Source organism: Ovis canadensis, chromosome X (genome assembly GCF_042477335.2).
Source record: "Ovis canadensis isolate MfBH-ARS-UI-01 breed Bighorn chromosome X, ARS-UI_OviCan_v2, whole genome shotgun sequence".
Lineage (NCBI taxonomy): Eukaryota > Metazoa > Chordata > Mammalia > Artiodactyla > Bovidae > Ovis > Ovis canadensis.
The window spans coordinates 58,280,496-58,303,833 of record NC_091727.1 but is presented as its reverse complement, the minus strand read 5'-3'; the positions used below and the strand labels follow the sequence as shown (position 1 = coordinate 58,303,833).

General features: G+C 39.9%; 1 protein-coding gene and 1 pseudogene across 2 annotated transcripts in view; one reads left to right on the top strand and one right to left on the bottom strand.

Moving 5' to 3' along the window:
- The window catches only part of ZNF81 (zinc finger protein 81), a 123,702-nt gene that overhangs the window by 16,999 nt on the left and 83,365 nt on the right, over window positions 1-23,338 (top strand). The window lies entirely within an intron of this gene.
- LOC138930085 (multifunctional methyltransferase subunit TRM112-like protein pseudogene) lies at window positions 16,613-16,969 on the bottom strand (annotated as a pseudogene).

Sequence of the window (23,338 nt, the reverse complement as noted above, 5' to 3'; positions counted from 1 at the left end):
AAGATTGCTCTGGCTAGTCGAGGTTTTTTGTATTTCCATACAAATTGTGAAATTATTTGTCCTAGCTCTGTGAAAAATACCGCTGGTAGCTTGATAGGGATTGCATTGAATCTGTAGATTGCTTTGGGTAGTATACTCATTTTCTCTATATTGATTCTTCCGATCCATGAACATGGCATATTTCTCCATCTATTAGTGTCCTCTTTGATTTCTTTCACCAGTGTTTTATAGTTTTCTATATATAAGCCTTTAGTTTCTTTAGATATATCCCTAAGTATTTTATTCTTTTCGTTGCAATGGCGAATGGAATTGTTTCCTTAATTTCTTTTTCTACTTTCTCATTATTAGTGTATAGGAATGCAAGGGATTTCTGTGTGTTGATTTTATATCCCACAATCTTACTATATTCATTGATTAGCTCTAGTAATTTTCTGGTGGAGTCTTTAGGGTTTTCTTTGTAGAGGATCATGTCATCTGCAAACAGTGAGAGTTTTACTCCTTCTTTTCCAATTTGGATTCCTTTTATTTCTTTTTCTTCTCTGATTGCTGTGGCCAAAATTTCCAGAACTATGTTGAATAATAGTGCTGAAAGTAGGCACCCTTGTCTTGTTCCTGACTTTAAGGGAAATGCTTTCAATTTTTCACCATTGAGGAGAATGTTTGCTGTGGGTTTGTCATACATAGCTTTTATTCTGTTGAGGTATGTTCCTTCTATGCCTGCTTTCTGGAGAGTTTTTATCATAAGTGGATGTTGAATTTTGTCAAAGGCCTTCTCTGCATCTATTGAGATAATCATATGGCTTTTATTTTTCAATTTGTTACTGTGGTGTATTATATTGATTGATTTGTGGATATTGAAGAATCCTTGCATCCCTGGGATAAAGCCCACTTGGTCATGGTGTATGATCTTTTTAATGTGTTGCTGGATTCTGATTGCTAGAATTTTGTTAAGGATTTTTGCATCTATGTTTCTCTGTGATATCAGCCTGTAGTTTTCTTTTTTTGTGGCATCTTTGTCAGGTTTTGGTATTAGGGTGATGGTGGCCTTATAGAATGAATTTGGAAGTTTACCTTCCTCTGCAATTTTCTGGAAGAGTTTGAGTAGGATAGGTTTTAACTTGTCTCTAAATTTTTGGTAGAATTCAGCTGTGAAGCCGTCTGGACCTGGGCTTTTGTTTGCTGGAAGATTTCTGATTACAGTTTCAATTTCCGTGCTTGTGTTGGGTCTGATAAGATTTTCTATTTCTTCCTGATTCAGTTTTGGAAAGTTGTACTTTTCTAAGAATTTGTCCATTTCTTCCATGTTGTCCATTTTATTGGCATATAATTGCTGATAGTAGTCTCTTATGATCCTTTGTATTTCTGTGTTGTCTGTTGTGATCTCTCCATTTTCATTTCTAATTTTATTGATTTGACTTTTCTCCCTTTGTTTCTTGATGAGTCTGGCTAATGGTTTGTCAATATTATTTATCCTCTCAAAGAACCAGCTTTTGGCTTTGTTGATGTTTGCTATGGTCTCCTTTGTTCCTTTTGCATTTATTTCTGCCCTAATTTTTAAGATTTCTTTCCTTCTTCTAACCCTGGGGTTCTCTATTTCTTCCTTTTCTAGTTGCTTTAGGTGTAGAGTTAGGTTATTTATTTGACTTTTTTCTTGTTTCTTGAGGTATGCCTGTATTGCCATGAACTTTCCCATTAGCACTGCTTTTATAGTGTCCCACAGGTTTTGGATTGTTGTGTTTTCGTTTTCATTCATTTCTATGCATATTTTGATTTCTTTTTTGATTTCTTCTGTGATTTGTTGGTTATTCAGCAGCATGTTGTTCAGCCTCCATATGTTGGAATTTTTAATCATTTTTCTCCTGTAACTGAGATCTAATCTTAATGCATTATGGTCAGAAAAGATGCTTGGAATGTTTTAGATTTTTTTTAAATTTACCAAGGCTTAGATTTATGGTCCAGGATGTGATCTATCCTGGAGAAGGTTCCGTGAGCACTTGAGAAAAAGGTGAAATTCATTGTTTTAGGGTGAAATGTCCTGTAGATATCAATTAGGTGTAACTGCTCTATTGTATCATTTAAAGTTTGTGTTTCTTTGTTAATTTTCTGTTTAGTTGATCTGTCCATAGTTGTGAGTGGGGTATTAAAGTGTCCCACTATTATTGTGTTATTGTTAATTTCCCCTTTCATACTTGTTAGCATTTGTCTTACATATTGTGGTGCTCCTATGTTGGGTGCATATATATATATATTGTTATATCTACTTCTTGGATTGATCCTTAGATCATTATGTAGTGGCCTTCTTTGTCTCTTCACAGCCTTTGTTTTAAAGTCTATTTAATGTGATATGAGTATAGCTACTCCTGCTTTCTTTTGGTCTCTATTTGCATGGAATATCTTTTTCCAGCCCTTCACTTTCAGTCCGTATGTGTCCCTTGTTTTGAGGTGGGTCTCTTGTAGGCAGCATATATAGGGGTCTTGTTTTATGTATCCATTCAGCCAGTCTTTGTCTTTTGGTTGGGGCATTCAACCCATTTACATTTAAGGTAATTATTGATAAGTATGATCCCGTTGCCATTTACTTTATTGTTTTGGGTTCGGGTTTATACACCCTTTTTGTGTTTCCTGTCTAGAGTATCCTTTAGCCTTTGTTGGAGAGCCGGTTTTGTGGTGCTGAATTCTCTCAGCTTTTGCTTGTCTGTAAAGCTTTTGATTTCTCCTTCATATTTGAATGAGATCCTTGCTGGGTATAGTCATCTTGGCTGTAGGTTATTTTCTTTCATCTCTTTAAGTATGTCTTGCCGTTCCCTCCTGGCCTGAAGAGTTTCTATTGAAAGATCAGCTGTTATCCTTATGGGAATCCCCTTGTATGTTATTTGTTGTTTTTCCCTTGCTGCTTTTAATATTTGTTCTTTGTGTTTGATTTTTGTTAATTTGATTAGTATGTGTCTTGGGGTGTTTCACCTTGGGTTTACCCTGTTTGGGACTCTCTCGGTTTCTTGGACTTGGGTGATTATTTCCGTCCCCATTTTAGAGAAGTTTTCAGCTATCATCAAGGTCTTCCCTGGTGGCTCAGATGGTAAAGCGTCTGTCTACAATGCGGGAGACCCGAGTTCAATCCCTGGGTTGGGAAGATCCCCTGGAGAAGGAAATGGCAGTCCACTCCAGTACTATTGCCTGGAAAATCCCATGGACAGAGGAGCCTGGTAGGCTACAGTCCATGGGGTCGCAAAGAGTCGGACACGACTGAACGACTTCACTCGCTCAACCGTTATCTCCTCAAGTATTTTCTCATGGTCTTTCTTTTTGTCTTCTTCTTCTGGGACTCCTATAAATCGAATGTTGGAGCTTTTCATATTGTCCAGGAGGTCTCTGAGATTGTCCTCATTTCTTTTAATTCATTTTTCTTTTTTCCTCTCTGATTCATTTATTTCTACCATTCTATCTTTTATTTCACTAATCCTATCTTCTGACTTCATTATTCTACTATTTGTTGCCTCCAGGGTGTTTCTGATCTCATTTATTGCATTATTCATTATATATAGACTCTTTTTTAATTTCTTCTAGGTCCTTGTTAAACCTTTCTTGCATCTTCTCAATCCTTGTCTCCACACTATTTATCTGTGATTCCATTTTGATTTCAAGATTTTGGATCATTTTCACTATCTTTTCCAGAATTCTTTATCAGGTAGATTCCCTATCTCTTCCTCTCTTGTTTGGTTTGGTGGGCATTTATCCTGTTCCTTTACCTGCTGGCTATTCCTCTGTCTCTTCATCTTGGTTATATTGCTGCTTTGGGGGTGGCCTTTCTGTATTCTGGGAATTTGTGGAGCTCTCTTTATTATGGAGTTTCCTTGCTGTGGGTGGGTTTGTATCAGTGGTTTGTCAAGGTTTCTTGGTTAGGGAAGCTTGTGTTGGAGTTTTGGGTAGAGCTGGATTTCTTCTCTCTGGAGTGCAATGAAGTGTCCAGTAATGAGTTATGAGATGTCAGTGGTTTTGGAGTAACTTGAGCTGCCTGTATATTGAAGCTCAGGGGTGTGTTCTTGTGTTGCTGGAGAATTTGCATGGTATGTCTTGCTCTGGAATTTGCTGGCCCTTGGGTGGTGCTTGGTTTCAGTGTAGGTATGGAGGCGTTTGATGAGCTCCTATCGATTAATGTTCCCTGGATTCAGGAGTTCTCTGATGTTCTCATGATTTGGACTTAAGCCTCCTGCTTCTGGTTTTCAGTTTTATTTTTACAGTAGCCTCAAGACTTCTCCATCTATATAGCACCGATGATGAAACATCTAGGTTAGAGATGAAAAGTTTCTCCGCATTGAGGGACACCCAGAGAGGTTCACTGAGTTACATGGAGAAGAGAAGAGGGAGGGGGTAGTTAGAGGTGACCGGAATGAGATGAGGTGGGATCAGAAGAGGAGAGAGCGAGCTAGCCAGTAATCACTTCCTTATGTGCGCTCCACTGTCTGGACCACTCAGAGATGTTCATGGAGTTATACAGGGAAGAGGAGAGGGAGGAAGGAGACAGAGGTGGCCAGGAGGGAAAGGAGGGAAATGAAAAGAAGAGAGACAGATCCAGCCAGTAACCAGTTCCCTAAGTGTTCTCCACCATCTGGAACACACAGAGATTCACAGAGTTGGGTAGAGAAGAGAAGAGGGAGGGAAGAGACAGAGGCCACCTGGTGTAGAAAAAGGAGAGTCCAAAGGAGGAGAGAGTGGTCAAGTCAGTAATCTCGCTCTCAAGTAAAAATGGGTAATGAAGATTGGGTTTTTAAAGGTACAAAATTGATAACAAATACCTAAAAGCAAAGATTAAAAATCTAGAGTAGAGGTTGGATTTTCAAAAATACATTATTAAAGAAAAGAAGAAGAAGAAAGGGAAAAAAAAACAAAGTCATAAGAATTATTAAAAAAAAACAACCACAAATATATATATATGTTTGCTTTAAGAACTTAAAAGTTAAAAAATGTTAAAATTTTTAAAAAAAGGAAGAAAAAGAAAAGAAGAAAAAACCAAAACAAAAAAAAGAATAATCATAAAAATAGTAAAGGTATATCTGGGACCTTCTCTGGAGTTGTGGGCAGTGTGGGGTCAGTTCATTTTTGGATAGTTCTTTGGTCTGCCTTATATTTCTTAAGATTTATACTTCCAAGGCGGTTCCCTCTGTTTTAGCTTCTTCTGTTTGCTGGTCTCTTCAGTGTCTTTTTCCAGTGTGACACAAGGGGGACTGTGGTGGACACTTTTTTTTTTTTTTTTAGGCTCACTTGTTCAGTCGTGCTGTGGGGATGGAGGGATGCTGCAAACAAACAATACTGGCATGTGCTCGCAGTGTCTCAGTCATGCTGGGCCTGCCCCTGCTCATGGCGCACACCGCTCACGGTGCACACCGCTCACGGCACATACCACTCAGGCTCTAGGTTGCTCCGCCAGGAACTGTCTGAGGCTGGCCCTGGGCTGCATGTACCTCCCTGGTCTAAGCCGCTCAGGCTCAGGCACTCAGGTAGTCCTCAGAGGCACAGACTCAGTTGGGCCTGCGTTTTGTGCCCTTCCCAGGTCCAAGCAGCTCGGGTATTTGGTGAGCGCAGTTGCTGCAACTTTGCCTTTCCCGTCCCTGCTGCTCAGTTTTCTGGGTGTACAACTGGCGCCCCTTCTTAGGCAGATGGTGACTGTCCAGAACCCCAAGAAGTCTTAGTTAGCAAAGAAGCTTGCTTGCAGTTTGGAAGTTTCTCTGGACTGCGATTGCCCCCTTCCGGCCCTTCCGGCTCTGGCTGCCTGTCACCGGAAGGGGATGGTCTGCAGCCGGCTGATTCTGTTCTGTCCTTTGTTCTGTGCGTGGTCCTGGCAGTGTCTTATGTTAGAGCTTTTTGCGTGGTAGCTATCCCTCAGTCTGGTTTGCTAGCCCAAGTTAGTTCACTCTGGTTATGCTGGGGGCATTCCAGCCTGATTCTTAAAAAGCACTGTAGCCCGTGCCCCCCCTGCCCAGCCCCCACTTGCTAGTGGCGGATGCAGGCGTCTGCACTGCTTCTCTGCTGGGGGAGTTACCGTTGGGCTCATAATCTGTTGGTTTCAATTATTTATTTATTTTTCCTCCTTGTTATGTTGCCCTCTGTGCTTCCAAGGCTCACCACAGACTCAGCAGCGAGAGTGTTTCCTGGTGTTTGGAAACTTCTCTCTTTTTAAGACTCCCTTCCCGGGACAGAGCTCCCTCCCTACCTCTTTTGTCTCTTTTTTCCATCTTTTATAGTTTTCCTACCTGTTTTTGAAGATAATGATCTGCTTTTCTGGTTTTTGAAGGTAATGATCAGCTTTTCTGGGTGCCTGATGTCCTCTGTCAGCATTCAGAAGTTGTTTTGTGAAGTTTACTCAGCGTTGAAATGTTCTTTTGATGAATTTGTGAGGGAGAAAGTGGTTTCCCTGTCCTGTTCCTCCGCCATCTTAGGACCACCCCCCTGGTTGATTCTTTTTGTGATATTAGAGGTTGTTAGCCTAATCCATTCTTTATTAGGTTCCTCATTAGTTTTTTATCTGATGATTGATTTTTATCATTGCCTAGATCATTAATTCACTAGGAGTTACAAAATGGTGATGTTCTAATTCTGTCATTCCTTCTGGATTTATTGGCTGGAATGTTTCTATAAAGAAAAACTTTCTCTTATCAAAGCTGTATTTTCCCTTTTTCTTTAACTGATAAAAAGCTCAAGGGGCTTGCCCCCAGCCAGGCTCTTGGTTTATGGATGCTGAACTTCCTCCTGTGTTCCCCTTAACAGGAACCTGCTGAATCAGAGCTCTTTTCTGGCCTATGTTGTTTTAGCACTGGCATTTTCACTGTATTGTTTTTATGCATTTCTAGTATCCCCTACGGAGAAGGCAATGGCACCCCACTCCAGTACTCTTGCTTGGAGAATCCCAGGGATGAGGGAGCCTGGTGGGCTGCCGTCTATGGGGTCGTGCAGAGTCAGACACGACTGAAGTGGCTTAGCAGCAGCAGCAGCAGTATCCCCTAAGGCAGCATTTAGTCACACTGAACTGTCTGGGCTGCCATATTTTCTCCTGAGGGCACCAATTATTGTTTTTAGCGCTCTTACTACATAGGTTTGATTGATCAGTTCCTAATTTGAGTCCATTTTTGAGGAGGCTGTTCCAGTGCTTGACCATACCAGATGCAGTGGATGGTAGTGAGTATGGAAGTCCATCAGATACCTTGACTATCAGCCTATCATTACATGACTTTTGCAGTAAAAGGTGTACCACTCTCAGGCTTCAAATAAATAGTCCAGGATGCTGAATACCTGACACTGATTAATTCTAAGGGCCGCAGTGGAGTGGCTGGAGTCAGCTGAGCAGACTGAAATATCAGCACTTCAACCTGAAAAAATATCAACAATTGTATGCAACAGCATACAGTGAAATCCCTGAGAATGGGTTCTTGAGATGTGATGCTGTGTGCCAGAAGCAGGCAGGCCCACAATTCATGCAGTGTGCTCTTCCTCATCCCAACAGACCATTTTTTAGAAGGAGTGATAATTTGGCCGGCTATGGTAACTTCTGCATCAGAAAGATATAGTCTTGTAATTTGTGCCCAGTCTGTGATGATGGATGTGTTTGTTGCCATGTCCACGTGATGATGGATGCAGAAAAGTAATAGTAGTGGTCTGGGTCCTGAAAGCTCCATCAGCAGTATGATTCTAGTCAGTGGCATCAGAGAATGGACCGTTACCATGAGACCTACATAGGTGACCCAGACCATTCAGTAAGCAGCCCCGATTTGTTTCCATTACTCACCATACTAAACAGGGCCATCCAGCTTCCCAGCTGGTAGTCTTCCAAGTGGGAGACTGAACAACTGGACGTTGGCTGTAGCTCCAGAGTCAATAGATATCAAAGGGAGTACTGGCCAGAGTTATAAGAATAGCCTTGAGTTCTGCCTGCTGAAGGGAGCGCCCACATCCATTCTCAGTTCTGCTAAGGTTGAAGAGCCCAGAGTAGAATGTTAGATTCCAGCTAAGCCCAGTTGTTAGTGGATCAGGTTCAGGCACTTGAGGAATTGTCTATGAATCAAGTGCCCCACAAAGCCCAGCAGCCTTGCTGTATGGTTGGCAGAGTGGGAAATAAATTTTCCCCCAAAGGGATAGCTGTCCCATTTTCCTCTGAAGCCAAGATGCTGCTGGAGCCAGGCCAGCTGTGCTCTTGAATATACTCTTTCCTTTTGACAAATGGAGGCTTGTTGGGTACTTCCCACCTTGTCAGTCATCAAGTCTGAATTGACCTACCCCCACATGGGACTATCAGGCTAGATGGCCTCCATGGGTCAGGTGTTCAGTTTGGACAAGGGCCCAGTAGAAAACTAATAGCTGCTTTTCATAAGGGGTATAGGTAGTAGCTGTGTAAGGAAGAAGAAAAGCTGGTACCCTAAGAAGCTTTTCCAAATGGGCTTCCCTTTGCTACTGGCTCCAACAGGCAATACCATCAGTTACACAGACTGGTAACTCAGCAGGGTCATTGAGGCTTTGAGGACTCGGAAGGTAGAGAGCAGAGAATGTGCCACAGCATGCCGGATAGCATCCTATACTGGCCCATTGGTTTTGGCCCCACTCAAAGGACATTGCGGTTTAGCAAATATGAAGGATCTAGTAGAATGTCCAGGCAAGGTACATACTGTCTCCTTTTCCGAAAGAGCCCAAGATGGTGCTGGACTTCCTTTTTTGGCGTAGGGTTCAAAGAGGTAGAAGGTTTTCTTTGACTGCAAGAGAAATAGAGCATCATGAATCCATCCAGAGGTCCCAGACACTTTATTTGTATTTTGTCAGGGTTTACCAGCCACCTCTGATGTGGCAAAGGCATGATAATACTATGGGTGGAGCCATTGAGACAAAGGCTTCTGAGTGGCTAACCAAGACTTCATCTATACAGTGAAAAGTTTGGACAGCAGAGGGTAGAGGCAGTCTTGTTAAAGTCTGACCCACTCACTGGTGGTGTTCTCATTACCCCTGGGAGAGTACTGCCAACGTATATAGAAGGTCTTGCCATGTGAATGCTGATTGGTCTTGGTGCTTGGTGTGAAGAACTGTGAAAGGGTGAAGATTTTATGCTAACAAGCTAGTGTGCCACAGTTTCAAGTATGTTGACAGGAGCCATGAGACTCCTGAGTCAGTGATGGGATACTTTATAGTCACAGAAAAATCAGTAGCCATAGTCAGCATGTTTGCATTTTAGGGGGAAAAAAAGTTAAAGCTCTTGGCAACCCATGAAATCTCTGCACATATAAAATAGAAAATGGTTTTGTTATGGAATAAGCATCAAAGCAGGGCTTCCTGGGTAGCTCAACTGGTAAAGAATCCACCTGCAATGCAGCAGACCCCAGTTCGATTCCTGGGTGGGGAAGTTCCCCTAGAGAAGCAATAGGCTACCCACTCCAGTATTCTTAGGCTTCCTTGGTGGCTCAGATGGTAAAGAATCCACCTGCAATATGGTAGACCTGGGTTTGATCCCTAGGTTGGGAAGATCCCCTGGAGGAGGATGGCATCTCACTCCAGTATTCTTGCCTGGAGATTCCCCATGGACAGAGGGGCGTAGTGGGCTGCAGTCCATGGGGTCACAAAGAGTTGGACACAACTGAGAGAGTAAACACAGCACAGCACACAAGCATCAAAGCAGACTGCAGTGTGTATCACAAGCAGTTAGCTAAAGAGATTGCAAAGACTGAAGGAAATCTCATTCATCCTTTTCTGTGACAGAGCATATAGAGTCCAATACATGCTGGTTTTCAAGACACATGATAATTTATCAAGTCCTCATGCAAGAGGACTTAACAAGACAATTTGTCATGCATTCTTTTGTAGTTCATCCTAAGTTCAGCTGATAATGGGAATGGCTGTCTGTGCTAGTTAATTGCCTTTATCCAAAGGCAAAATTGAACTTCTCTTTTCTCTATGACAATCAAATAGTTACAGCTTAGAGCCAGGCACCTAGGATAAGGTGACAAAGATATAGAGTACCATCTTCCTTAATGTTTACATGTCAGTGAGGTGGCCCTTAAGAAAACCCTTAAGAAAATCCCAGGTCCTTAAGAAAAACATTCCTGTGTTATAATGCTGACAAAAGGCTTATTTAACCATTTAAAAAATTTACATATATTTTGATATACATGTAAGTGGCAGAGGAAGCATTTACAAATACCAGTTTTCTCAAGGAAATACTCTAAGAAAAGGGAGAAGATCTCTTTCAGTAACAGGGAAAATTCCATTTTTAAAAATCCTTGCACTTTCCCTTTTATAATAACAGCACACTTTTCTAATTATCTCCATTGTAATTTCTACCTTTTTCTGGGCAGTGTGCTGCCACCTAAATATCTAGCAAGTCCATATAATAGCAAAATAAAGCAGTTAGGAAAATCACCATAGGATGAATTTTAAGTCAGTGTAGCCTTCAGAATGGGAGAAAATAATAGCAAATGAAGCAACTGACAAACAATTAATCTCAAAAATATACAATTAGCTCCTACAGCTCAATTCCAGAAAAATAAATGACCCAATCAAAAAATGGGCCAAAGAACTAAACAGACATTGCTCCAAAGAAGACATACAGATGGCTAACAAACACATGAAAAGATGCTCAACATCAGTCATTATCAGAGAAATGCAAATCAAAACCACAATAAGGTGCCATCTCATGCCAGTCAGAATGGTACAAACAATAAATGCTGGAGAGGGTGCCAAATAAAAGGAACCCTCTTATACTGTTGGTGGGAATGCAAACTAGGACAGCCACTATGGAGAACAGTGTGGAGATTCCTTAAAAAACTGGAAATAGAACTGCCATATGACCCAGCAATCCCACTGCTGGGCATACACACTGAGGAAACCAGAATTGAAAGAGACACGTGTACCCGAGTGTTCATTGCAGCACTGTTTAGAGTAGCCAGGACATGGAAGCAACCTAGATGTGCATGAGCAAAAGAATGGATAGGAAAGCTGTGGTACGTATACACAGTGGAATATTACTTAGCCATTAAAAAGAATACATTTGAATCAGTTCTAATGAGGTGGATGAAACTGGAGCCTATTTTACAGAGTGAAGTAAGTCAGAAAGAAAAACACCAATACAGTATACTAACACATATATATGGAATTTAGAAAGATGGTGACGATGACCCTATATGCGAGACAGCAAAAGAGATACAGATGTAAAAAACAGTCTTTTGGACTCTGTGGGAGAAGGTGAGGGTGGGATGATTTGAGAGGGTAGTGTTGAAACGTGTATATTATCATATGTGAAGTGGATCACCAGTCCAGGCTCGATGCATGAGACAGGGTGCTCAGGGCTAGTGCACTGGGATGACCCTGGGGGATGGGATGGGGAGGGAGGTGGGAGGGGGATTCTGCATGGGGAACACATGTGCGCCCGTGGCTGATTCATGTTGATGTTTGGCAAAAACCACTACAGTATTGTAAAGTAATTAGCCTCCAATTAAATAAATTTAAAAAAGAAAAAGAAAAACAACAAAGACCGTTTACCTTTCTCAGATTGAAAATAGTTGAAAAACCAGAGAGAAAGTTTACCTTTCTAAGGCATCTTTGCACCTCCTGATACCTCTCTTCCAACAGCTACAAGGATCAGAAACACCATGTTCTCTTCTGACAGCACAAATATGTCTACTATTTGAAGGGACCTCCACTACGATAGCTTATGGTACAATACTGTCTGTCCACTCCTATCTTTGTTAACTAGGGTTTTTGTTTATGGATATTGCATGTGTCAACTAGGTGTAAGGAGGAAAGCCATATAATAAAGTTTACACCGGGGTTGCGGGAGGGAATAAAAATATAAATGTCAATGCAAGGAACCTACTCTATAGCACAGGGAGCTCAGCTCGGTGCTCTGTGATGACCTAGATGGATGGGATTGGGGCAGGGGTGTGGAAGCGAGGTCCAAAAGGAAGGGGATATATGTATACATATAGCTGATTCAGTTTGTTGTACAGCGGAAACTAATACAACATTGTAAAGCAACTGTACTGCCATTTTTTTAAAAAGTGCAATATACATGTTGGAGGAAAAAACCTTTAAATATGTCTTATCAGTGGTTAGAGCACATTCTTGATTAGCAATTGTGAAGAAGTTCTCTGTTACTCATGTTACTTTTATAAATTGTTATGTTATCTTTGTTGCTTGCTCTTTCAAATGATTACTTATTTAAGTACTACTTTGTAGTTCCTAAGGAAATGGCAACCCACTCCAGTATTCTTGCCTGGAAAATTCCATAGACAGAGGAGCATGGCAGGCTACAGTCCATGGGGTCACAAAGAGTGGGACATGACTGAACAGCTTAAAAAAAAAAAACACAAAACTTATGAAGTCTTACCCAATCTAAGCCCTAGGTGTAGCTCTCTGGAGGCCTGATAATTAATTTTTAATTGAGTTTTTTCTTACAAGGTCCAGTGAATTTCTCCTGAGTTCTTGTCTTTCAATAATTAGCATCACACATACATAATTTAGTGATACAGTAATGGTTCCATCTCCCCAGATAATATTTCCCAGATGCAAAACACAAAGACACCCATAGTCATTTCTAGTATATTATTATGAAACACTCTTTGAAGGGTACAGATTGAACTTCCAGTGCTTAATGTATTTCGCTTTAATTATTTTGGGGCTTCCCCTGTGGCTCAGCTGGTAAAGAATCTGCCTGCAATGCGAGAGACCTGGGTTCGATCCCTGGGTTGGGAAGATCCCATGGAGAAGGGAAAGGCTACCCACTCAGTATTCTGGCCTAGAGAATTCCATGGACTGCATAGTCCATGGGATCACAAAGAGTTGGATATGACTGAGTGACTTTCACTTTCACTTAATTATTTTAAGTCTTGAGGAACAACCCAGCCTCTGAGCCATTGCTTGCCTTAGTCCAAATCAGTAACAGGCATGCAAATCTCCATGAATAATAGGCATCTTCTTTTGTTTATCCGTACCAGGACTGGAGAGAATGTGCATCCTAAAATTAATCCAGTGTCATAAGACCTATCCTCTGCAATTGCTAGCTATAAATGCTAGATTTCTGTTTGTCTATTAATTAGATGATTTCACACTATTCTTCTATCCCTACTGGTAAAGCCATAGTCTAACACTAATTCACTGAGTGTTCTTTTGAATATGAACAGTGCTGTAATTCTGAACTAGTGATGCTATTCTGGAGTTATTTGATGACTAACTGCTTCTAGACTGTCCAGTTGAGTGGCTCTGAGACCTGTATGGTGATTTTTGCTCTATTATTACATCATTCCAAACAGTCCAATTCCCATATGTTCTCAATTTTTATTTGACTTGAGTTTCCACGGCTTTTAAACATTTTGCATGACATGATTCCATCCAGTTGTATTCCATGCAGTTGTATTATGTGCTTTTTTAACTATTCCAAAACACTAAGTTTATTATTCACAGTCTCACTATCAAAAGAGTTAGCTATACCTGTGCCTGCTCCTGTTTCTTCCAGGATTACACTCTAATAAGCCTCCTTTTGCTCTTGTACAGCCCCAAACAGGTCCCTTACACAGACTTCATAATGAGAGAGCTCAAGAGATACATGTCTGGTTTTGAAGACTGGTATTAGCCTCAGATATATTAAGAGAAACTATCCACCAATAATCCTAGGGGGCTATTAAAACAGGGTCAGGGCATTGCGATATTCTATATGTAGTAGGGAGATCTCTTTTATATATATATATGTCTGTTGATAGGTTTCTCACCAGTTTGGATGAGGTAAGTGGCTCTAGGAGTAAAGAACCTGCCTGCCAAGGCAGGAGCACAAGAGACGTGGGTTCCATCCCTGAGTCAGGAAGATCCCCTGGAGGAGGGCATGGCAACCCACTCCAGTATTCTTGCCTGGAGAATCCCATGGACAGAGGAACGTGGTGGGCTGCAGTCCATAGCGTAGCATGGAGTCAGACACAACGAAGACACTTAGCACACACAAGCAATTTACTGTGACTGTCTTTACAGCTATCAGTAGTTTTATTGAACTAAACTCCTACAGTAGAAAAAGTGAGAGAGCAACAGTTCTCTTGTTTGTAGTATAGTTAAGAGAATTCTTCTATAAAGATCCTTCCAGTCAAAGTAGTTAGCAAAACATTTTTTGTATCAAATTTAGGGCTGGAGTATCTTGATTCATATTAGTTACTTTGCTTTGGTATTATCAAAAATTACTCATGAAGATGGTTTCACCTTTATTCTGCCAATAATTGGGTTGTTTTAAATTTTAAGTCCAGATCATGTCTGTTTTAAGAATACAGTATGGAATTGATCAGAAATATGTAATTGTGGAGACCATTACTTGGAGCATAGGAAAAAAAACAGTGTAATATATGTTTTCTAGTAAAATCTGATTTATAGGTAATTGAAATAACCCTCCTATGACAAGGCCAGCAAGGCAGACTATGAGAATAGTAATGTTTGCTTGTAGGGGATAAAAAAAAAAAATAATTTTCTTTCCACGCCTCTAAATTCTTGGCCGAGAGCCCTTTAACAAAAGACAAATTAATATGAGAAAACAAGTTTATTAACTTATATACCTCAAGTATATATGGGCATCAAGTATATATGGGCAATACCCAGGGAACAATGAGAAGTAACTCAAAGCTGCAGCTTAGTATGCTTGTTCATATAGCATCTTTAACAAACAACAGTAAATTTATGGGGAAATGACCGGACAAAAGAAAGCAGTTTTAATCTTCCAAGGGCAGCATACTGTGGGAAGGTAAATATATGGGAGGAGACTACTGGTAGATAAAGGCTAGTTAATAAAGTTTGTTACATAGGTGCCATCTCCAGGCTGAAAGGATCTAAAGTTGCCTTCCATGATTAACTTTTGTCCTGGTAAAGAAGAGAAGAGAGACATTGTTGAAAATTTATATCTTTAAAAAATGTTTATTGTAGTATAGTTGGTTTACAATGTTGTGTTAGTTTCTACTGTACAGCAAAGTGAATCTGTTATACATATACATATACCCATTCTTTTGAAAATTCTTTTTCTGTATATGTCATTACAGAATGTTGAGTAGAGTTCCCTGTGCTATTCAATAGGCTCTGATTAGTTATCTATTTTCTAAATAAATAGTAGTGTATATATTTGAGTCCCAGTCTCCCATGAAAATTTTTATCTTGCTTTTAGGCAAATGGGAGGGCAGGGAGCTTTTCTTGTACCTGCTTCTTCTCAACTGCGTTCAGCTCAAAATAATCCTTATGCCAAAGTGGCATATTCTGCTACCCTTCAACCTCTTTTCAGTTGAGCTCAACACCAGTATCAGTCACTTTAGAAAACTTAAATTTCAAGTCCTTTGTGGGAGCAACAGTCCAGTCCTTCTGAGATGCTGGCTTCACAGGAAAAGCATGGATCCAGTTTTTTTTTTTAACTTGAATAGCCTACATGGGGAATGAGCACTTGGAAAGGTTTCTCCCAGTGTGGGGACAGCCTGTCTTTTCCTGGGACACTTTTATGTAGATGAGATCTCCTTTTTGATAGATGTGGCAGACTTTTTCCAGGGGGTCCTTCCAGGTTCTTATGACTTTATGTCTCAGAGTTTCTGAGGAAGAGAGAAACCTTGTTAAGACCTGAATGTGATTATGGGAAGATTCAATTAAATTAGGCACAGGACATGGTCTCAGACCAAAATTCATAGGCCTGCTATTTATAAGTTCAAAGAGAGTGATTTCATGCTTGCTGGCAAGGGTGCTCTAATTTCTAACAAGCTAATGATAAAGCTGTAGGCCTTTTTACCCTAATTGGTTGCTGAATCTTGGCAAGTGAGTTTCTTCAGAGTTCGATTCATTTGTTATATTAATACATGTCCACAGGATTAAGAATGATAGGGTATATGATAGCTCATAGAAATCTGCAAACATTTTATAATTACTGAACACCAGTGGAAATAAAGTGACTTTCTGTCTGATTCAATATGCCTGGTATCCCCAAGGTGTAAATTATATTTATTAAGAGAACCTTCACCATTGCCTGAGTGTTGTCTTTTTGAAGAAAGGAAAACTTCAGGCCATTCTGACATCATACACACCATAAGTAGACAAAATCTCTTACCTTCTGCCAGCATCACTTCTATGAAATCCAACTACTAGCAGTTCCTGTTGGCTAAGTTGCTTCGGAAAAACTTCTGGTGCTTACCATGGGAGTAGCCTATACAGAATTCTGCTGACAGATAGCACATCTCTTTAATACGTTTTGAGTGAGTTCATCTTTTTGATAGTTGTAGTGAGAGTCTCATACCTTTAAAATTGCTCTTAACAGTTTGTTGATGACACAATGATACCAGCCAAGTATACAGACCATGGAATAGGAATTATATTGTTAGGTACTTTCCATAGTATAGTCAAACTTCTTTTTAGCTTTTTTCTTAACCCATTTGTTCATTTTCTTTTAGAAGGTATATTATTATTATTATTATTTTGGTTTTGAACATTTAATGAGAAAAAAAATATAATATCAAGCTCAAAAACACTGTGTGTGGTGTGTCACTGGGTCAAGGGGTAGGGATACACAGGATAGGACTAGCAAACAAGATAAGTGTAAACAAAGATATACGCAATCATAGAGTGAAAAACTGGTGCCTGGCACAGTTTAAGTCTCAGTTTCCTCATCGCTCAGCAGCATGTTGGGTATCCCACGGCTGAAGGGGAATAGATGTCCTGACTTTGGGCATTGCAGGGTGCCCAACACCTCCACCTCCAGCAGCACGTGGTGCATCTTTCTCAGAAATTCCTCGTTGTGCTCATATCCCTGAATCAGCTCTTCAGGCACCTCAGTCAGATGCAGGGTGTCCACAGCCTCCAGAAGCGCTGCCCACTCCACTTTGGGTATCATACGCACTGTGAAGTCAGGGTTGAACTCTACAGGATTGATACGGACCTCGGTGGCCTGGAGACGTAGAGGGAAGCCACGGGGCCCCACCCCCTGCACATGCAAGCTCAGCAGGTTCAAAAAACATATTATTTAAAACAATGAAAGTTTCTTGTTGTATTAGAAGTGGGACTTCTAAGTTAAATCGGCTATGTTTTAACAGTGACTTTTGCACCTCTGTCAGCAAAATCATTGCCTTTAGAAATTTGGTCGTTCTGCCCTATGTGGGCTCTACAATGGATTACTAATGTCTGAACAGGTAGCTGCAAAGGTGCTAATTACTTGGATATTGATTTTCCATGAGATATTTTAGTTCCCACTGAAGTCAAGAATCCCCCCCTTTTTTTTTTTCAAATTTGTCTCATAACACAACAGACACCAAACACATATTTACTATCAGTATGTAGGCTCTCTTTAGGTCTTGAACCAAGATTTGCAGCCCTAGAGCAGTTATTAACCTGGCTGTTCAGTTCAGTTCAGTTCCTCATTCATGTCCGAATCTTTGCAACCCCATGAACCACAGCACGCCAGGCCTCCCTGTCCATCACCAACTCCCGGAGTCGACCCAAACCCATGTCCATTGTGTCGGTGATGCCATCCAACTGTCTCATCTTCTGTCTTCCCCTTCTCCAGCCCTCAATCTTTCCCAGCATCAGGGTCTTTTCAAATGAGTCAGCTCTCTGCATCAGGTGGCTTTCAGTTTCAACATAAGTCCCTCCAATGAACACCCAGGACTGATCTCGTTTAGGATGGACTGGTTGGATCTCCTTGCAGTCCAAGGGACTCTCAAGAGTCTTCTCCAACACCACAGTTCAAAAGCATCAATTCTTTGGCGCTCAGCTTTCTTTATAGTCCAACTCTCACATCCATACATGACCACTGGAAAAACCAAAGCCTTGACTAGACAGACCTTGGTTGGCAAAGTAATGTCTCTGCTTTTGAATATGCTGTGTAGGTTGGTCATAACTTTCCTTCCAAGGAGCAAGCATCTTTTAATTTCATGGCTGCAGTCACATTCGCATTGATTTTGGAGCCCAGAAAAATAAAGTCTGACACTGTTTCCACTGTTTCCCCATCTATTTGCCATGAAGTGATGGGACCAGATGCCATGATCTTAGTATTCTGAATGTTGAGCTTTAAGCCAACTTCTTCACTCTCCTCTTTCACGTTCTTCTTCTTCTTTTTTTTTTTTTTTACTTTATTTTGCTTTACAATACTGTATTGGTTTTGCCATACATTGACATGAATCCACCACAGGTGTACATGAGTTCCCAATCCTGAACCCCCCTCCCACCTTCCACCCCATATCATCTCTCTGGATCGTCCCCGTGCACCAGCCCAAAGCATCCTGTATCCTGTATCGAACATAGACTGGTGATTCGTTTCTTACATGATAGTATACATGTTTCAATGCCATTCTCCCAAATCATCCCACCCTCTTCCTCTCCCACAAAGTCCAAAAGTCCGTTCTAAACATCTGTGTCTCTTTTGCTGTCTCGCATACAGGGTTATCATTACCATCTTTCTAAATTCCATATATATGTGTTAGTATACTGTACTGGTGTTTTTCTTTCTGGCTTACTTTACTGTGTATAATCGGCTCCAGTTTCATCCACCTCATTAGAACTGATTCAAATGTATTATTTTTAATGGCTGAGTAATACTCCATTGTGTATATGTACCACAGCTTTCTTATCCATTCATCTGCTGATGGACATCTAGCTTGCTTCCATGTCCTGGCTATTATAAACAGTGCTGCGATGAACATTGGGGTACACGTGTTTCTTTCAGTTCTGGTTTTCTTGGTGTGTATGCCCAGCAGTGGGATTGCTGGGTCATAAGGCAGTTCTATTTGCATTTTTTTAAGGAATCTCCACACTTTTCCATAGTGGCTGTGCTAGTTTGCATTCCCACCAACAGTATAAGAGGGTTCCCTTTTCTCCACACCCTCTCCAGCATTTATTGCTTGCAGACTTTTGGATCGCAGCCATTCTGACTGGTGTGAAGTGGTACTTCATTGTGGTTTTGATTTGGATTTCTCTGATAATGAGTGATGTTGAGCATCTTTTCATGTGTTTGTTAGCCATCCGTATGTCTTCTTTGGAGCAATGTCTGTTTAGTTCTTTGGCCCATTTTTTGATTGGGTCATTTATTTTCTGGACTTGAGCTGCATAAGTTGCTTGTATATTTTTGAGATTAGTTGTTTGTCAGTTGCTTCATTTGCTATTGTTTCCTCCCATTCTGAAGGCTGTCTTTTCACCTTGCTTATAGTTTCCTTTTTTGTGCAGAAGCTTTTAATTTTAATTAGATCCCATTTGTTTATTTTTGCTTTTATTTCCAGTATTCTGGGACGTGAGTCATAGAGGATCCGGTTGCGATTTATGTCGGAGAGTGTTTTGCCTATGTTCTCCTCTAGGAGTTTTATAGTTTCTGGCCTTATGTTTAGATCTTTAATCCATTCTGAGTTTATTTTTGTGTGTGGTGTTAGAAAGTGATCTAGTTTCATTCTTTTACAAGTGGTTGACCAGTTTTCCCAGCACCACTTGTTAAAGAGATTGTCTTTAATCCATTGTATATTCTTACCTCCTTTGTCGAAGATAAGGTGTCCATAGGTGTGTGGATTTATCTCTGGGCTTTCTATTTTGTTCCATTGATCTATTTTTTCTGTCTTTGTGCCAGTACCATAATGTCTTGATGACTGTGGCTTTGTAGTAGAGCCTGAAGTCAGGCACGTTGATTCCTCCAGTTCCATTCTTCTTTCTCAAGATTGCTCTGGCTATTCGAGGTTTTTTGTATTTCCATACAAATTGTGAAGTTATTTGTTCTAGCTCTGTGAAAAATACCGCTGGTAGCTTGATAGGGATTGCATCAAATGTATAGATTGCTTTGGGTAGTGTACTCATTTTCACTATATTGATTCTTCTGATCCTTGAACATGGTATATTTCTCCATCTATTAGTATCCTCTTTGATTTCTTTCACCAGTGTTTTATAGTTTTCTATATATAGGTCTTTAGTTTCTTTAGGTAGATAATATTCCCAAGTATTTTATTCTTTTCGTTGCAATGGCGAATGGAATTGTTTCCTTAATTTCTTTTTCTACTTTCTCATTATTAGTGTATAGGAATGCAAGGGATTTCTGTGTGTTGATTTTATATCGCAAGTTTACTGTATTCATTGATTAGCTCTAGTAATTTTCTGGTGGAGTCTTTAGGGTTTTCTATGTAGAGGATCATGTCATCTGCAAACAGTGAGAGTTTTACTTCTTCTTTTCCAATTTGGATTCCTTTTATTTCTTTTTCTGCTCTGATTGCTATGGCCAAAACTTCCAGATCTATGTTGAATAGTAGTGGTGAAAGTGGGCACCCTTGTCTTGTTCCTGACTTTAGGGGAAATGCTTTCAGTGTTTTCACCATTGAGGATGTTTGCTGTGGGTTTGTGATATATAGCTTTTATTCTGTTGAGGTATGTTCCTTCTATGCCTGCTTTCTGGAGGGTTTTTATCATAAATGGATATTGAATTTTGTCAAAGGCCTTCTCTGCATCTATTGAAATAATCATATGGCTTTTTTTTCAGTTTATTAATGTGGTGAATTACATTGATTGATTTGTGGATATTGAAGAATCCTTGCATCCCTGGGATAAAGCCCACTTGGTCATGGTGTATGATCTTTTTAATGTGTTGTTGGATTCTGTTTGCTAGAATTTTGTTAAGGATTTTTGCATCTATGATCATCAGTGATATTGGCCTGTAGTTTTCTTTTTTTGTGGCATCTTTGTCAGGTTTTGGTATTAGGGTGATGGTGGCCTTATAGAATGAATTTGGAAGTTTACCTTCCTCTGCAATTTTCTGGAAGAGTTTGAGGAGGATAGGTGTTAGCTCTTCTCTAAATTTTTGGTAGAATTCAGCTGTGAAGCCGTCTGGACCTGGGTTTTTGTTTGCTGGCAGATTTCTGATTACAGTTTCAATTTCCATGCTTCTGATGTGTCTGTTAAGATTTTCTATTTCTTCCTGATTCACTTTTGGAAAGTTGTACTTTTCTAAGAATTTGTCCATTTCTTCCACGTTGTCCATTTTATTGGCATATAATTGCTGATAGTAGTCTCTTATGAGCATTTGAATTTCTGTGTTGTCTGTTGTGATCTCTCCATTTTCATTTCTAATTTTATTGATTTGATTTTTCTCCCTTTGTTTCTTGATGAGTCTGGCTAATGGTTTGTCAGTTTTATTTATCCTCTCAAAGAACCAGCTTTTGGCTTTGTTGATGTTTGCTATGGTCTCTTTTGTTTCTTTTGCATTTATTTCTGCCCTAATTTTTAAGATTTCTTTTCCTTCTACTAACCCTGGGGTTCTCCATTTCTTCCTTTTCTAGTTGCTTTAGGTGTAGAGTTAGGTTATTTATTTGACTTTTTTCTTGTTTCTTGAGGTATGCCTATATTGCTATGAACTTTCCCCTTAGCACTGCTTTTATAGTATCCCACAGGTTTTGGGTTGTTGTGTTTTTGTTTTCATTCGTTTCTATGCATATTTTGATTTCTTTTTTGATTTCTTCTGTGATTTGTTGGTTATTCAGCAGCGTGTTGTTCAGCCTCCATATGTTGGAATTTTTAATCATTTTTCTCCTGTACTTGAGATCTAATCTTAATGCATTATGGTCAGAAAAGATGCTTGGAGTGATTTCAGTTTTTTTGAATTTATCAAGGCTAGATTTATGGCCCAGGATGTGATCTATCCTGGAGAAGGTTCCGTGAGTACTTGAGAAAAATGTGAAATTCATTGTTTTAGGGTGAAATGTCCTATAGGTATCAATTAGGTATAACTGGTCTATTGTATCATTTAAAGTTTGTGTTTCTTTGTTAATTTTCTGTTTAGTTGATCTGTCCATAGTTGTGAGTGGGGTATTAAAGTCTCCCACTATTATTGTGTCATTGTTAACTTCCCCTTTCATACTTGTTAGCATTTGTCTTACATATTGTGGTGCTCCTATGTTGGATGCATATATATAATTGTTATATCTTCTTTTTGGATTGATCCCTTGATCATTATGTAGTGTCCTTCTTTGTCTCTTTTCACAGCCTTTGTTTTAAAGTCTATTTTATCGGATATGAGTATTGACACTCCTGCTTTCTTTTGGTCTCTATTTGCGTGGAATATCTTTCCAGCCCTTCACTTTCAGTCTGTTTGTGTCCCTTGTTTTGAGGTGGGTCTTTTGTAGGCAGCATATATAGGGGTCTTGTTTTTGTATCCATTCAGCCAGTCTTTGTCTTTTGGTTGGGGCATTCAACCCATTTACGTTTAAGGTAATTATTGATGAGTATGATCCCGTTGCCATTTACTTTATTGTTTTGGGTTCGGGTTTATACACCCTTTTTGTGTTTCCTGTCTAGAGTATCCTTTAGCATTTGTTGGAGAGCTGGTTTCGTGGTGCTGAATTCTCTCAGCTTTTGCTTGTCTGTAAAGCTTTTGATTTCTCCTTCATATTTGAATGAGATCCTTGCTGGGTACAGTCATCTTGGCTGTAGGTTATTTTCTTTCATCACTTTAAGTATGTCTTACCATTCCCTCCTGGCCTGAAGCATTTCTATTGAAAGATCTACAGTTATCCTTATGGGAATCCCCTTGTGTGTTATTTGTTGTTTTGCCTTGCTGCTTTTAATATTTGTTCTTTCTGTTTAATCTTTGTTTATTTGATTAATATGTGTCTTGGGGTGTTTCACCTTGGGTTTATCCTGTTTGGAACTCTCTGGGTTTCTTGGACTTGGGTGATTATTTCCTTCCCCATTTTAGGGAAGTTTTCAACTGTTATCTCCTCAAGTATTTTCTCATCGTCTTTCTTTTTGTCTTCTTCTGGGACTCCTATAATTCGAATGTTGGAGCGTTTCATATTGTCCTGGAGGTCTCTGAGATTGTCCTCATTTCTTTTAATTCATTTTTCTTTTTTCCTCTCTGATTCATTTATTTCTACCATTCTATCTTCTATTTCACTAATCCTATCTTCTGCCTCTGATATTCAACTATTTGTTGCCTCCAGTGTGTTTCTGATCTCATTTATTGCATTATTCATTATATATTGACTATTTTTTATTTCTTCTAGGTCCTTGTTAAACCTTTCTTGCATCTTCTCCAGGCTGTTTATCTGTGATTCCATTTTGATTTCAAGATTTTGGATCATTTTCACTATCATTATTTGGAATTCTTTCTCAGGTAGATTCCCTATCTCTTCCTCTTTTGTTTGGTTTGGTGGGCATTTATCCTGTTCCTTTACCTGCTGGCTATTCCTCTGTCTCTTCATCTTGGTTATATTACTGCATTTGGGGTGGCCTTTCTGTATTCTGGCAGTTTGTGGAGTTCTCTTTATTATGGAATTTCCTCGCTGTGGGTGGGGTTGTATCAGTGGCTTGTCATGGTTTCTTGGTTAGGGAAGCTTGTGTCGGAGTTCTGGTGGGT